The 17,283-nt window shown below is 36.7% G+C and overlaps 1 pseudogene; it reads right to left on the reverse strand.

The window, feature by feature from the left end:
- Nucleotides 1–2,263: 2,263 nt before the first annotated feature.
- LOC138396851 (taste receptor type 2 member 50-like) lies at nt 2,264–17,261 on the reverse strand (annotated as a pseudogene).
- Between the last annotated feature and the right edge of the window lie 22 nt (nt 17,262–17,283).

Raw genomic sequence — 17,283 nt, forward strand, 5'->3', positions numbered from 1 at the left:
ATAGGCTAAAAGACAAAAATAAATACCATGAATATTTATTCCACTGTTTTAGCCATTTTAATATATTCTATTTCATCTAAACAAAGCTTAAATGCATGTTCATATGAGTATGCATACACAAACACCCACAAGTATGCTATAAAAAACTTATTCCATATCAATAAATCATAAACATTAGTCATTCCAGTTGTTTTATGAGGGGGAAAAAGTTTCTATAATCAAAGAAATTCGGACAGCATATAGTATATCCTCCTCTTGGATTTTAACAAAATACCTTAGCATATTAAGTGCTCAGAGAGGTTCTGCAGCACAGAACATTGTGTAATGTGCTTCATCTGGTATTTACCAACTTTATTTTGAAAATGAGAACTGTTTCTACGCAACATTTATCACATCATGTTAACAAAGGATCCTCAGGAAACCCACTGAGCAGTACTGCTTTGTAACATCTTTCTTAATAATTACAGAGTGGGACATAGACTTATGTATTATTCATTTATTTTAAAAATATTCTTTTTTTTAATTCTTTTAAAATATTGTTTTGGATGTTTCACAGTATTTCATATAATAAACCTGCTATTATTTGAGTTTCTCCTCACCCAAAATCATGTTGAAGTTTGACCCCCAGTGTGGTGGTTTTGGGAGGTTGGCCGTATTGGGAGATGTTGGAGTCATGGGAGAAAATCCCTCATGAATGGCTTGGTGCTGTTCTTGCGGCAGTGAGTGAATTGTCTTTCTGGAGAGACTGAATTAGTTCTCCTGTGAATGTTCCTGCAAGCGTTTGTTTTTATAAAGCCAGGGTTGTTCCTGAAAGCTCAGCACTTGTCCCCGAGGCCGAGGCCGCAGCAGAAGAACAAAGACAAATAGTTTGATGAGAAGGAAAGAGGAGTTTATTAATTTGTTGGCAAATGAGGAGGATGGAGACTCCCGTCTAAAAATGTCATCATCTTCCTAATAAGCAGAAATACAAAGTTTTTAAGGGAGAGTTCTCAGCTTCAGGCTATATTCTGATCTGTCCCACCTCTTGGAAGAGGATCTCATGACCTCCACCCATCTGGGAGGCCCACTGGGACCTGCACCCCCAGGGACAGTTCTGCCAGGCATCTCCTGTAATATAAAGAACAAAGGACTCTCCCTTGCTCCTCCTGACCACTGGCCTGAGGCAGGCATGCAGGTTTTTGTTCCCAAAAAGAGTGAGAATGTTTTAAAGAGACAGAAAATGTTTTTATCATTTTTTAGCCATTTTGTCTTTTACAAGGTGCCTCTTGGGTTTGCCTCTTTGTGTCTCTTTCCTCTATGACCTTCTGCCATGTTGTGATGCAGCAGAAAAGCCCTCACCAGAGGCTGAGCGATGCCAGCACCATGCTTCTTGAAATTCCCAGCCTGCAGAACCATGAGCTAAATAAACCTCTTTACTTTATAAATTACTCAGCTTCAGGTATTCTGTTACGGCAACACAAAATGGACTAAGACAGAAACTTAGACTAAGGAATGGGGTGTTGCTATAAAGATAGGTGAAAACATGGAAGCAGCTTTGGAACTGGATGAAGGGCAGTGGTTGGAAGGGTTTGGGGAAGCAGGTCAGAAAAAGACTATTGCTGGGGACGCAGCATTAGGGTGATTCTGATGAGGGCTCAAAAGAAGAGAAAAAGAGGAGGGAAGTTTGGAACTTCTTAGAGGTTGGTTAAGTAGCTGTGACGAAAATGCTGATAGAAATTTGGAAAGTAAAGGCCGTTCAGATGAGGTTTCAGATGGAAATGAGGAGGAACTCACTGGGAACTGGAGCAAATGCACCCATGGTACACCGAAGGGAAGAACCTGGCTGCCTGGTGTCCATGCCCGAGAGCTCTGTGGAAGGCCAAACTTAGGAGTGATGACCTGGGGAGTCTGGTGGAAGAAATTTCTAATCAGCAAAGTGCTCAAGAAGTGGTTTGGTTATTTTTAATAGCTTTTTCTCAGTTACTACAGCAAAGGAATTAGCTAAAAGCCAAATTTCTAATTAAAAGGGAAGAAGAGTGTAAAAACTTGGAAAATTCACCATCTGGCTATGTAGAATAGAAAGAAAGAACATTTTCAGGAGAGGCTCCTAGAATGCAAAGAGAGACCTTTTGATAAAGAGATGAGCAGGATAAAAGGCAGCCAGGGGCTAATAGTCAGAACAAAGGGAAAAAGGCCCTGAAGGCCTTTCCAAGCTCTTCAAGGTTGCCCCTCCCAACACAGGCCCAGAGCCCTAGGAGGACAGACTGGTTTTGAGGTACAGGCCTCAGGCCACTGCACTCCACCACCTCCAGGCACTGACCCCACATTTTATCCACTTGAAGCAGCCCTGGCTGAAGCAGCACCAGGGGCAGCTGCAGCTGCAGTTGCTGCTGCTGCTCCAGAGAGCATCAATGGAGAGCCTGGGTGGTATCCATGTGCGTGTGGTATTAATTCTGCAGGCCCACACATCACAACCATAAAGCTGCATCTTCTTGAAATGTTTGCGTAGGGAACAGATTAATAGCAGAAACCTATCAGGGACATTGTAAAAGAGTATGAAGTTTGCTAGAGTAAATATAGTCCTATTCGAAAGGTATATAGTGCTCCTCAATTTCATCTTTCAAGTCAACGTTTCTTTCATATTCTTTTATCTTCATACTCTTATCCATGTTTACCACTACAAGATGACAAGACAAAAAGACCAAAGTCCCCAACAGTATCACGAAAACTACACTCTTAACTCTCCTTTTTAGGTATAGAAAAATATGGTTGGAGAAATTGGCGATCTCGACCAAATAAAGTATACTAAGGCTAGTTGCAAGTCAAATGCAAAATAGTTGGTGACTGCCCAGGTGACATGAGCAATAATTCTTACTTCTAGATGATATAACGCTGATTAAACACAGTTGAATACCAATTTAATAACATTATTCAGAGAAAACCAAATCTGGAGACCACGAGAGCAGTGAGAATTTGATTAGCTCAGAAGATCTTTCCTCTCTTGACCCAGTAATGAAGTTCACCAGTGCTATGAAGCCATTGGCAAATGTCCAAGAACAAATTCTGCATTACTACAGTGGAAATGTTGCTCAGTAGTAAACTTACTGTGTCTGGAAGCAAAAAAAAGACAAACCTATTCTTAGTGGTTGTGATCCCTTAATATATTAACCTTAAGTTCTACTGGAACCTGGTTTTGATTGTGCAGTAAAGTGTTCGTTTTCTTTTAAATTCTGTTACCAACCTCAAGCAGGAAAGCACCAGAGTATACTATTTGCTACGTTCAGTGCTGTCTTTATGGAAAACATTCTTATTCCCAAAGCAGCTCAAAATAACTACTATTGATATACTTTGTGTCCTTACCACACAGGCTGGAGTCTTTCATAGCTGATGTTGGCATGAAAGCTGAACTGTCATTTGTAGCATGCAAATAAAGGTGTATTCGCTTTCATTGTTTTGCAGTTTTTTGCCTTGTCTAACCTCTACATAATCTGGGTTCATGAAGTTTAGATGTTAGCTATTAAAATTTTTAAACTTAATACATAGATTGTGCAGGAAATGGCTACATTGGTAGACGGAAATTAGTAATCCGGAGATGACCTTAATGGCTTATTACCATTAAGGGTTTATTTTACAAAAACATTAGATCCATGTAGAAAGGCTTAAAGGAACTCATCTGTAGGTTTTTCAAATTTTTACTATCAAAAGCTTCCCAGTTTCCCTAGGAATCCCAAGGAAAACTAATATTCCCTCACATTGGGAGCTGATAACTACTTACTTATATTTAGCTTTATTGCTTACAAGCTCATAGACACACACCAACACACACATACCACCACCCATACATTTCATGTAGTTTACAGAAAATTCTAACGAGCCATAAGACATAAATTATTGTCCTGTAATTTCCAAAATAAAAAATGAATCTCCGAGGGCTGATTTAGATTTAAATCCTTTTCTTTCACACTCAGCTTTTTAGTCCAGAGCCTGGTACTGCAGAAACTGCCCATGCTACCAAGCCAAGAAATTAAAGACAATTTTTAAAAAGTGTATATATATGCCTTTTTTTACTATGTACTACTATTATGTTTCTAACATTGTCTATTAATATATCTGCTTTTGTCTGTTTATTGATTTTTACAAAGAATCCTTTAGTCTGCTCTCATCTGTATTTTATTTTAGTTTTCTATGTCATCAATTTCTTCTTTATTATGTGCAAATTATAAAATAGTTAAAAATACAAGCTTGGAGACCAAATTGCTTGTGCTAACATTTCAATTGTCCCATTTTCTAGCTGTGTAAACTTGTTAGGTATTTAACTTCTTTTATTCTTCAGTTTCCTTAAAGACTTAATGTAGTGCGATTGTTTTCAGGATTAATCATGATAATGTATATAGAAAACTGATGTATAGCTGTCTGTATACAATAAAACTAAGTGAACACTAATATTATTATTAATATTATTTTGTTTCTAACTTGATTCTACTTTTTAAAGATGACTTTGTCACTAATCTTATATCTTCTTGAGTTAAATATTGGCCCATTCATCTTTTAATTTTTTTTAATAAATACATTCATAGATATGAATTTTTCAGCTTTGGCTGAAATTTTCAAACTTTCAGTTTAGTTAATGCTTTAGTTGTTGTTCAGTTTTAAATTTGGGATTAACCCCAATGTGTGTGGGTTTTTTTTTCAAGATTTTTTTAGCTATGGTTGAATTGGAGAGTAATTTACTTTCCCAATTTATGGCATATTATTATTGTTAATCTTATTTCATTAAAGTATTCTATTATGGTAATCTGAGAACATATTTTGTGTAATAGCCATTCTTTGACATTTATTGAGAATTTGTTGGCTTAGTACATGGTCTATGGTTTGAAGAAGTTAAAGGTTTCACTCCAATGATTGTTCATTCTCTGTTAGTGAAGGACTCTACATTTATCTATTAAATTAAACTTACTTGTGTTATTCACATCCTTTTTATAGTTACTAATTTTGCTTGATCTATCAGCTTATGAAATACTTGAATTTTTATTGTATATTGATTCAACATTTTGTCCATTTTTAAAATTTCGATTTATTTATTTTGATACTGTATTTTTAAAAGCACTCATGGCCATAATTATTATATCTTATTTATTGTTGTTTTATTAACTTAAATATCTCTGTTTAAATACTGATACAATTCACCTTAAAAAGCATTTCCTTTGATATTAATATTGCTCCATCAGCTTTTGTTTGGTTGATATATTAGTTTAAGATTTAGCTTCGTATTACAAAGCTAAAGAAATGAGTAAAAACATACTAGTGATTTAATTAAGTGGAAGTTTGTCTATCTCTCATCTAACAGAAGGATCCAAAGTTTGGATGCCAAAATGCACATGATAACACAGGGGGTCTGCCAGGAACCAGGAAGGGGAGAATGCATGTTTGAAAGCCCCTAGCAGGCCTTTGACCGTTGGTATCCTTACATCTTTGCCCACGTATTTTCTACCATTTTTTATTTATTTCTTTTAGGTGTGTCTCTTGTATATAAGATATAATACACAAAATTAAAATATATCAAATTTATAAATGTATAAAATATATAAAATTTAATATTAATATGTTACATATATAACATATATTTACTAATCTAAAATTAGAGTGTTTCTGCCTTTTAATGACTAACTTAATTCATGTAGTGATTTTTGATAACTCTGAACTCATTTCTAATGTCCTACTTGTGGTTTTCATCATGCTTTCTCTTTTGTTTTCTAATTCTCTTTGTCTGCTTTGTCTTGGATTGATGGAATTGTTGCTATTGCTTTTTGCAAGCCATCTATTTAGATGTTTACTTCCTTTTCTATTTTTTTATTACAAAACATACATTTGTTAATATACATAACATGTTTCTGTTTTTGATCATGTTTCAATTAAATCACTGTCTTCTTTCAATCCAGGAAAAGTTCTTGACATGTTTTAAAATTTCTTTGCACTATCACTCCCTTCCAATATGTGCTATGTAGATTTTTTTGTTTTATTAACCACCTTTATTGAAGTATAACTGCATAATTTATGTAGAATAAAATTTAGCAATTTTGAGTATGCAGTTTATATATTGAATTTTAACACTAGCTTGCTTTAAACTATAAAATATCAATTTTATTACAACTTACATACAGCCAATGCTTACTTATTTTCTCAGCATATTTAACATTTTATTTGCTCAATATCACTTCTTCCATCCAAATTTTCCCATCTTAATTTATTTTTTGTCTTTCTATTAGTCTACTCAGGCTGCCATAACAAAATACCACAGACTGGATGACTTAAACATCAGAAAGTTATTTTCTTATGGTTCTGGAGGCTGGAAATCCAAGATGAAGGATATGAGCTAAAACTAATATCCTAAGCCCTCTGCTAACTGAATGGACCCCTCTTAGTCCTAGGAGTCCCCGAACACCTTAAAAGTGAGTTCCCAGCCATGACAGGCTGGGAGCTATAAAGCACAATTACACATGCACATGATTTCTCTTTTCATAAATACAACTCCTCCTGTAGCTTGTTAAATATGCATATTTAGCCACCCTGCTCAGTATAAAATCCTGTTCCCCTTTTCTCTCCCTTTAAGCATGTGTACCTGGCTTGTGGCTAAGAGCTGTGTTTCCAGGCTTGCCAGAATGGCTGCTGCGAGCTGTAAAAAGACCTTTTTATGGGAAATCATGCTCTCCTTTTTCCAAAGTATAACCCTCATTATATTTTTAGTTAACAGAGGGCTGCAGGGTTGGTTTCTGATGAAGCCTCTCTTGCTGGCTTATAGACAGGCCACCTTCTCATTGTGTCCTCACCTGCTCTTTCCTCTGTGCCCACGGACTCCTGGTGTCTTCCAGTCCCCTTGAATTAGGGGTCCATCGTCATGACCTCATTTAACCTTTGAATATCTCCTTAGAGGACTTATCTCCAGATACAGTCACACTGGAGATGAAGGCTTGAACATGGAAAATTAAGAACATTTACTATAACCACCAAAATTATATATTCTTTTATGTGGTTTTTCCACCAAACTGAAACAAAATACATATGGATTTTGGGGGCATGTAAGTCAGCCCATGGTAGTCTTTCTGAAGGAGATCCGTTAGTAGCATTTTCTGTGAGGAGGTATTTTTAGTAAATATCCCCAGTCTTTTTTATTTAGAAATATTATCTAATTCAATCCCACATTTTAGCCAAGAATTCAGGATTATAGTTACATTCCTTAGCACATTGAAAATATGAATCAATTATCTTCTGGCATATAATTTTTTGATAAGGTTTCTCTTGTTATTCAAATTAGGTTTTCCTCCTCCTTTAGAGATTATCTCATTACTTTGCGAATTCCAGTTACTTTCTGAATTCCAGTTTGCCTCTGACAGTGAAATTTTGTTACAATATATCTAAATGTGAATGTGTATATGGTGTTTCATTAAATCCAGAATGCATAGAGTAAAAAAATATACCTTTGTTTTAGGTGCCACTGTTAACAAGTATCATTATTTTAACTGGTCACAGATCACCTTAGTAAATAACAAAGTACATTTGATGCTTTTTAGCACAGATTTTATTAGAGTGCCACATGCAGAAAAATAAGACAAGATTCTCTCTGAAAAAGATTTTAAAAAGTATGTATTTGCAACGCCAAAGTCAGTATGTTTATTGTTGAAACACTAAGAAACACTCCATCTACAAAGATATCAGTTATCACCACAATTACTTAACATTTTGAATGTTCAAGTCAGTTCATTATACAAACCAACACCAACAAATTAAATTATAAATAATTAAAAGGAAGAAGTAAAAGTAATCATCATAAATCAATAAATGTAGATGATGTAATTTTCTATCTGCAAAAGACAAACAGAGTGAGCTGAAAACACGAAGCACGTGTAATGGTTTAGCAAAGAAGCTGGCTTCTAACTCAATAAACAAACAAAAACAATCACTTTTGTTTGCAGTGTTGGTGAATAAAAGATTGAAAAATTGTACAAAGTTACTTGAATTGGAAACATATTAATTAGGTACCAAATACTATAGAAAAAAATTAAGAACATTTAATATAACCACCAACATTATATATTCTTTTATGTGTTTTTTCCACCAAATTGAGATGTGGTTATGAGCAGCCTGTTCCTGCTGATGCGTCATCTGAATTTGGGGGAGAGCCTCACTCTGCTGGGGACTGTTCCTCTGCCCTGAGCTTGTGTCTCCGTGCACTACTGGGTAACACAGAACCTCAGCTTCTTCATGTGAAAAATGTTATTGCTCATATGTGAGTGTTAGAAAGTTATGAAGTATACAGATTACAGATTTATTTGCCTCATACATATTATATCTTCCTCTTTTTAGTGGCTACCTATGACATAGGCCCACTTTTTATTTTATAGCATATGTTTCTTATTAAAATATCTTTAAAAAACACATACAAAAGATGTTCAGCACAGATATGTTCAATGAATAAATGAGTAGATGAACTACATTAGGAGAACAAGACAATCCATTCCAAACACAGAGCCTGCATGTGAAGGGATTTCTTTGTGAACATAGGCTAGGAGCAAATTCATAACTTCTAAAAATATAGAAGATTCTCTTATATAGAAGATTTAACAATATTAAACACAAGGCACATGACCGTGATTCCCTCCCTTTTATCTCACACCTTTAACTTGTTTTATATTTTTCACCTATTAGTTTTTATTTCTGCCATAAAACCAATATTAATAACACATGCATATAATCAAATCACTGCTAATAATGCATTTGTTGATCACTCATGAGTTACTTTAAATTTCTGTCCCTATGAAAACCTGGTTGCATTCTTATTTTAAAAATCTCAAAAAGGTTAATGATTGATACAAAACTGATATGTTACTATAAAGACTTCTTATATATAAGTGGTCCATATTCATATCCTTCTATGTATAAGTATGTTAATATACATTCTTGTATATATTCTTCCAAGTTGTAATATGTTTGGATAGTGTTTATTTCAAGCATACTTTCATAAAACTCATAATTTATACATAATGGGAGAATATTGGGAAAGTATAAATTTATATAACATACAAGAATTTCTTATAAACTGATTTTCCTCTCTAATACTCAAGAGGATTCCCTAAATGGTGTATGGCTTGAGGGCTCCCCATCTTTGAACCTACACCGAAGCCACCATAGCACCCAAAGACAGGCCTGTCTCAGCTTACTGTTGTACAGAATCAGGACACATGAGTGGCCTGAAGGATAAGCAATTACAAAAGCCTGGCAAAATATCATGATCAGAGTTTTCTCCAGCAAGTCAGAGCTCCAAATTGGTATTAAATAAGACAAAAAGAAAATGGCGTATAGTAGGAGGAAGGCCACCACAGCTTGCATGGCTCTTATGTGGACCGTGGTGCTGGCATCTGCAGATCCTTTGGCACCATGCTGCATCTTCTTAACATGTTTCCACAGGGAAGAGATTAGCAGGATAACAGTTGTCAGGGACAAAGTAAAGGGTATGACAGTGAATGTAGTGTTGGTGAATAAAAGAAGAGTGGAAAATTGTACAAAGTTACTTGAAATGGAAATGGAAGTCCTGTTTCTTTCAAATCCATTAATCCAGGTATTAACATGGATGTTTATCAGTGCAATATTAAAGAACAAGAGGACCAACGTCAACAGAAGTATCACTGAAACCACCTTTTTAACTCTCCACTTTAGGTAGAGAAAAATCGAGTTGGAAAAATTGGCTATCTTGAGAAAATAAAAGATGCTGAGGCTTGTAGCAAGCCAGATGCTAAAATGATTGGCCACTGTCCAGGTGACAGTAAGTGTTCTAGAGAATTTTTCAGACATAAATAAAGCTGGATTAAACATAGATACATACCAACTTAAGAATATTAACCAGAGCAGAGCAGTTCTGGAGATTGCCAAAGCAGAGAGGATTTGATCAGCCAAAGAGACCTTTCTTCTCTTCACCCAGTCAACACAGTTCACCAGTGCTATGAATCCATTTCCCAAATTTCCAATTATGAATTCCACAATGAAAATGAATGTAAATGTGCTATTTATGACCCTATCCATTGTCTGCAAGAGAATGCTCCAATGTTTAATATCACTGCTGAAGATTTCTTAATGCATTCATCTCAAAATATTACATTTATCTGATTCTTGAAAATTCAATAAACTCCCTTTAAAAAACTGTTTACACAATATTAAATCAGCAACCATCAAGACTAGCTAATGACTGGATTGATAGCTTTCTTCATAAAAATCTTTGTAGTTCCCCGGACAGCTCAGCTGAGCTTCATCCAGATACTGTGTGCCTTACATACAGTAGGTTGAAGTCTCTTGTAGTGGGTGATGAAGGAAATGCTGAATTCTCATTTGCTAATATGCAAATAAAGAGTTATTTATTTTCATTGATTTGCTTGCTTTCCTTTTTTTTTTTTTGCCTCATCTGTATATTTGAGTCTGTCAACTTGAGTTCTGGGTAAGTACTATTACAAAATTCTAACATACATAGCAGGCAACAAGAATCTAAAGTGGTATAAGTGGCTTCCTAAGCACTGAGGCTTTGTAAACACTCTAAAGTTAAGGGTAGGGAAAATGGGAAGATGGCAGTGAAAGGGTACAAAGCCTCAAAGAGGAATAAGCCTTGTTTTGTTTGAGATCTACTGCACACTACGGTTAAAATAGTTAATAATACTGTATTGGACATTTCAAAATCTCTGAGAGAGTATATTTCAAATGTTCTCACCAAAAAAAAAAAAAAAACTTAGGTAATTGAGGTGATAAATATGTTAATTAGTTTGATTTAATTATTCCACATTATACTTATAAATCATAACATCACTTGATTCTCCATAAATATATACAAGTATATAATTTGTCAATTTACAGTAAATTTTTTTAAAAGAGATTTGATTTTTTTAAAAAAGTTAGTTCTGTAAAAGGACTTATCCACAGTTATGTAAAGCTCTTCCTACAAAGTAACAGTTTTCTAAATTCATAGAAGTCATCATTCCTAGAATGCTGGGTACCAAGAATAATATTTATTTATTGTTTACCTTTTACAAGTGCATGCATACACACAGATTTATTTATTGATTGATTTGGATCTAAATCCCCTTCTTTTTCCAATAATTCAGGCTTCTTACTTCTTCAACATTTATTATGCATCTTGTTCATGCTTAGCATTGTGATAGTTAAGACATTGTTTTAAAAAGGCTTACAAGTTTATATTACATAATATTAAATGTAAATATTCAGTAAAGTTTGGTAATATTTTTTCTATGCATTTGAAAAGAGATAGAAATCTTTCTGTTGTCCCATATAGCAATCGCTCGGTTTGAATGAGTTCAAACCCTCCTCAGAGACCCTCCTCTTCCCCTAAATGATGTTAACTACAACTGGCGCCAGAGCGAAAAGCCCGAAGCTTAGAGTCAATCAATCAGGAGCCAACGCGATCAGCCACTTCTAAAAGAACAAATAAACTAAAGGGGGATGGAGTGCAGACTAGTGTGTCGTGTGCAGACCAGTGTGTCGTGTGCAGACTAACGTGTCGTGTGCAGACTAGTATGTCGTGTGCAGACTAACGTGTCATGTGAAAACTAGCGTACAGAAAAGTATAAAAGCTTAACCTTTACCCCAGGGCCGGGTCCTAGTTCGTGGAGAGGCTGCTGCGTTGGTACTCTGGGACTTGGACCCTAGCTCGAGCTAGCCAATAAACTCCTTTGCCTTTTTGAAGCCTCAATGACTCTGCCTCTCTGTTCCTGGGGCCAAGGGGAACTGGCTCTAACAATACTTACCAGCCAAGTTGGGAGGACTGCCAGCAGCTCCCCCAAACCCTCTTGCCTTCTGAAGAGTGCGAGCAGATGAGGACGGAGGCAGTCAAAACCATTCCTGGCCCGGATGGGCAACCCACGACTGACCCAGTCCAAGTAAAATTTGTCTTCCTTGCCGGGCACCCAGTTGGGACCCAAATGAGAAACAAGATAAGGAGTCTCTCAATGGGTATCACCAGACTCTACTAGGAGGCATACAGACTGTGGCTAAAAGGCCGACTAATTTGTCTAAGATAAACAAAACCATACAGGGACCTAAGGAGCCCCTGGCCGCGTTCTTAAAACGCCTCTTTAAAGCTTACTGCCTGTATACTCCCATAGACCCAGAAGCACCAAAAAATAAACGTGCCGTTAATATTGCCTTTGCCACTCTGTCGGCCCCAGTTAGTAGAAAAAAACTACAGAAATTGAAAAGATTTAAAAAAAAAATGGTGTCTAAGTTAATAAAAATTGCCCAGAAGATCTACAACAACAGAGAAGACCCTGAGACTGCACAGTCTAAAGGGATGGCCAAAATTCTCATATCTACTATGATAAAAAAAAAAATATATAAAACTAAGATACAAGGAGCCTAAAAGACCAAATCGAGATAGAAAAAAAAAAAAAAAAAAGACCGGCTTAGTCCGTGACCAGTGTGCCTATTACAAAAAACATGGTCACTGGAAAAATAAATGTCCCCACAAAAAACATGAGGGAACCAAGTCCACGCCGGTCCTTATAAAAGACACAGGCTGACGGGGCCGGGCCTCCATCCCAATAAGCCCCCAGGACCCCAAAGTAACTTTAAATGTCAGAGGCAAACTTTAGAGTTTTAGGTAGACACAAGAACAACATATTCCGTTGTCCAACAAGCTAAAGGGCCCCCTTTCTAAAAAAAAACCTCTAGTTTAGACTAAAACTAAAACCCAGACTTTTTAGACTCTCAAACAAGCTCTCACAAACGCTCCTACATTGGCTTTGCCTAATCTAACTAAACCTTTCCAATTATATGTTGCTGAGAACCAGGCATAGTAAAGGGAATATTAACCCAGACGCCGGGACCCTAAAAAAGACCAGTGGCTTACTTATCTAAAAGACTAGACCCTGTGACTTCAGGTTGGCCAAACTGCCTGCGAGCCATTGGCACAACTGCCATTCTGGTCAAAAACGCCTCTAAACTAAACTTGAGGCAGGACTTACCAACTATAGCCCCACACTCCCAAAAGGTGGTTTTCAAACCCCTACATAAGCCAATATCAGGTGCTGTTGCTAGACCCCCCCCAACATGCAAGATTCACTTCCTAAAAGCAGCCTCCCTCAACCCTGCCATATCTCAGAGGGAGTCAGGTATACAGGGAGGCTGTTGTGACTGCTGACCAGGTTATCTGGGCACAGGCTCTTGGACATAAAACCCCAGCCCAAAAGGCTAAACTCATACCCCTGACCCAGGCCCTCAGGCAGGAGAGGGCCTTTACAACAACACATGTACAGGGGACATTTTACCAAAAATGAGGACTGACTCCCCAGTGATGAGAGATGATGCTTTCACCGAGGCGACAACAAAAAAAGTCATGCAAAAACCAGTGGGGCCTCTCCTAACTCTCCCTGCTCTGCCAAAACAGCTCTTGCCAGAGTCTCCAAACTACACAGAAAAAAATTAAAAAAAAAGTTAAAATAAAAAAACCCCTAAAGACCAAAACTAATTCAAGAGGTCGGATATTCTCGACTATACCACCAAGCCCAGCAAACTTCAACAAGGTGCCACGTCTACACTCAAGTAAATCCAGTCAAGTACAGATACCGGTAATTATTTATATTCATTAATACTTTCTCTAGATGAACAAAAGCTTTTCCTACAAAGTCAGAGACAACACAAATAGCTATAAAAAAACTAGTTACTGAGATTGTTCCCCGATTTGGCCTCCCACTTGCACTGGGGTCCGATCATGGCCTGGCGTTCATCACCCAAACAATTCAATTATTAACTAAGACATTAAAGATTAATTAAAAATTACACTATGCTTATAAGCCTCAGAGTTCAAGACAAATAAAAAAATAAATAAAACTTTAAAAAACATTAAACAAGTTAAAGCTAGAGACTGGCGTAGACTGAGTAAGCCTCCTCCCCTTTACTCTACTAAGGGATAAATACATTCCTTATATTAAAAGCTTAACCCCATATAAAATCATGTTCAGCTGACCGCCCCTACTTATCCCCAAGCTGGGGGAGGACAAAATAACAGAGTTAAATAACCATTCCCTTCTTAAGTCACTATAGGCCTTACACTCTGATGTCCAACAGACCCGACACCTTATAAAGGCCACTCATCCTAGACCAATTAATCTTCCCCCTGAAAAAGGCTTCATTTCAGGTACAGCCCCGAAATCTCGTCTAGATAAAAATACTCCACCCCACTACCTTGGAGGCAAGGTAGACTAGACCCCTGCCAGTAACCCTCACCACGCCAACAGCCATAAAAGTTGCCAGAAAGCACCACAAGATCCATCAAACCCAGATTAAAAAGACATCTTCAGATCAACTCCCAGAAAATAAATTATCCAACCAACTGAAGACCCGCTGAAAATAAGACTTTTCAAAGACTCCTCTCGTTCCTCCTAATTACTTACTTTAAACTGACCAAAGGCACCCCCCCAGCAACCTATAAACTACACTTAGGTACTTACAAAGACAATAAATGACACTGTCATAACATAAAATTCCACTCCATACTTAAAAGATAAATCCTTAGACATAAACTAAACACCTTATTTACTTAAGACATTTGTGTGGGAGACAGAGTGATACAAATAGCCAAAAAAAGTTAAAATAAATTATTTTTAAAAAATGTTCTAAATTACAAATGTAAAAAATATTTCAAAATCTTAATAAAATACACAATAACTCAACTTTATCTTTCCAAAACTTAAAACTTAATGGCGATATGGCATCTCTTTGGTTCTCCTGGAGAGAGCTGGAACCCATTCTATTAAGTGAAGTATCCCAAGAATGGAAAAATAAGCACCACATGTACTCACCAGCAAACTGGTTTCCCTGAGTGCACATTTGGGCATAACACCAATTGGGTATCGGACAGAGGTCGGGGCTGGGTGGAAGAGATGGGTGTATACCTACTTGATGAGTGCCATGCGCACTGCCTGGGGAATGGACACGACTGAAGTTCTGACTGGGGGGGATGGGGTGGGGGGGAGGGGAGGGGTGCACACCTACATGATGAGTGTGATGTGCACTGTCTAGGGAATGGCCACAATTGAAGCTCAGATTCGGGGGGATGGGGAGGCATGGGCAATGTATATAGCCTGATCTTTTGTACCCCCTTAATGAGCTGAAAAACAAACAAACAAAAATAAATAAATTAAAAAAAAAATCAATGATTTAATTCCCCCTAAAAACCAGTGGGGAATTTTAAGGGCCAAAAACTTCAAGACTACTGACTGTTATAACTTTTGACCATATAATGTTAAAAGGCTAAAATTTTAACATTGTCAAAGCTATTTCTATAATGTCGTAATATAAGTTTCGTGCCGAAAAATCATTAACCTACTATATCATTTCCGTAAAACTACTTACTAAAGACAGTGCCCAAAGTGTTCCACATGACCAAACCCTAAATTGCCCAGGTCCTGTTATACCAAGACATGAAAGTAATGTAATGTTACTTTTTGCCCCTATAATCATACTTGCTCTGCCTCAATGATTTTTCACTCACAATAAAAACTTTCTACTTCAAAAGCTCAAAACTGCTCTCTGTGCCGCCGCCTTTGGCAGTACAGGGAGTAGTCGCTGGCCAGCTAATAAAGCCTCCTGATTTGGCTCAATTTGGTCTGTAAGTGGTCATTTCTCATGTCTCAGACCATAACAAATATCAGCAGTGCATGATATTTGTAGATAAAATACATCATCAAAAATTTTTCAACCTTATTATATATCATCAATTAGTTATGTTATATTGTCCTGAATAAAGAATTTTTGGCATCTGTAACCGTCTTCTGGTATTCTCAATCGGGTTCTGTTAATAACAACAAATTGAGTTTTTCAAGTGGTGACACATAGTCATATTAAAATAAAACCCAGGCTGGGAACGGTGGCTCACGCCTGTAATCCAAGCACTCTGGGAGGCTGAGGCGGGTGGATCGCTTGAGCTCAGGAGTTCGAGACCAGCCTGAGCAAGAGCAAGACCACATCTCTACTAAAAATAGAAAGAAATTATCTGCCCAACTAAAAATATATATAGAAAAAAATTAGCCAGGCATGCTGGCGCAGGCCTGTAGTCCCAGCTACTCGGGAGGCTGAGACAGAAGGATAGCTTGGGCCCAGGAGTTTGAGGTTGCTGTGAGCTAGGCTGATGCCACGGCACTCACTCTAGCCTGGGTAACAGAACAAGACTGTGTTTCAAAAAAAATAAAATAAAATAAAATAAAACCCAAATACAGTAAGAGGCCAATACAGGTACCAAATAATGAATGGTAGGCTACCATGAGGAATTACGTAGCACTGAATAAAAAATAGAATATTTTTTCTAATATTGCTAAAAAAATAAATACAATGGGAGATTTTTGTTGCAGCTTTCTATTTTCTTTACAAAGAATATTGGGGCCCATTGCTAGCTACAGAAAAACATGAACTACATTTTATCATCACCAAATAGCCATTATAAAACTCATTTTGCAGCCTCAATTTTTTTGAACTCTGATTGAAACAAAATGTTCAGAAAAATATTCAGATTTTTAAAAAGCTCCATTCATTGATAGCCTGAGAAATGTACACTTAATAAGTTTAGGCAGATTATTATTATTTTGATGTAATGATGTATTTTAAAAAGACAAAAATAAGAAACTTAACACTGTAAAGGTTTTTGTTTTGTTTTTAGATTATTCAGAAATTGTTTCTACAAATTTTTTGGAAGAAGGAGCTTATGGATATAGTCAAGTTAATAGTATACTAATGTCCCTCGAGTTCTTCCTTATGAGGTAAAAGGATTACACGATTATGGCTGAAATTCTTTAACTGCTCAACAATTTTGTGGTGTTTCATCAAAAGAGGAGTTTTTTCCTATATATTAATTTAGCCCCAATGATCAACATTGTTAAAATTCAGTTGTGGTGAAAGAAAGATCATTCTGACCGCTTCAGGAACCAGCTGGTATAAGAAATTTTGATCACCGTATTTTTTTTAAAATGTGATCCTTTCACCAACTTCCTTATGTCACAAAATAAATGCTCTATTTTCTCCACACTGTCTATACACATATATTTAGAAAAATACATAAAAAGACAAGAAGAGGCAAGTAGAGGCGTGGCTGGCATTTAGTGGGTGCACTGAATGCTTTTTAAAGGAATCCCACATACCGATTTTGAAAGCACAAAATGTCATACTTACACAGCTGCAGTGAACCCAGATGTGACAAAATCATTCACACACTGGTTCCTGCTCCCCAAATGCTCCATACTGTCGATGTGAATCAAAAAA

The sequence above is a fragment of the Eulemur rufifrons genome, chromosome 16 (assembly GCF_041146395.1).
Source record: "Eulemur rufifrons isolate Redbay chromosome 16, OSU_ERuf_1, whole genome shotgun sequence".
NCBI classification, from domain to species: Eukaryota; Metazoa; Chordata; class Mammalia; order Primates; family Lemuridae; genus Eulemur; species Eulemur rufifrons.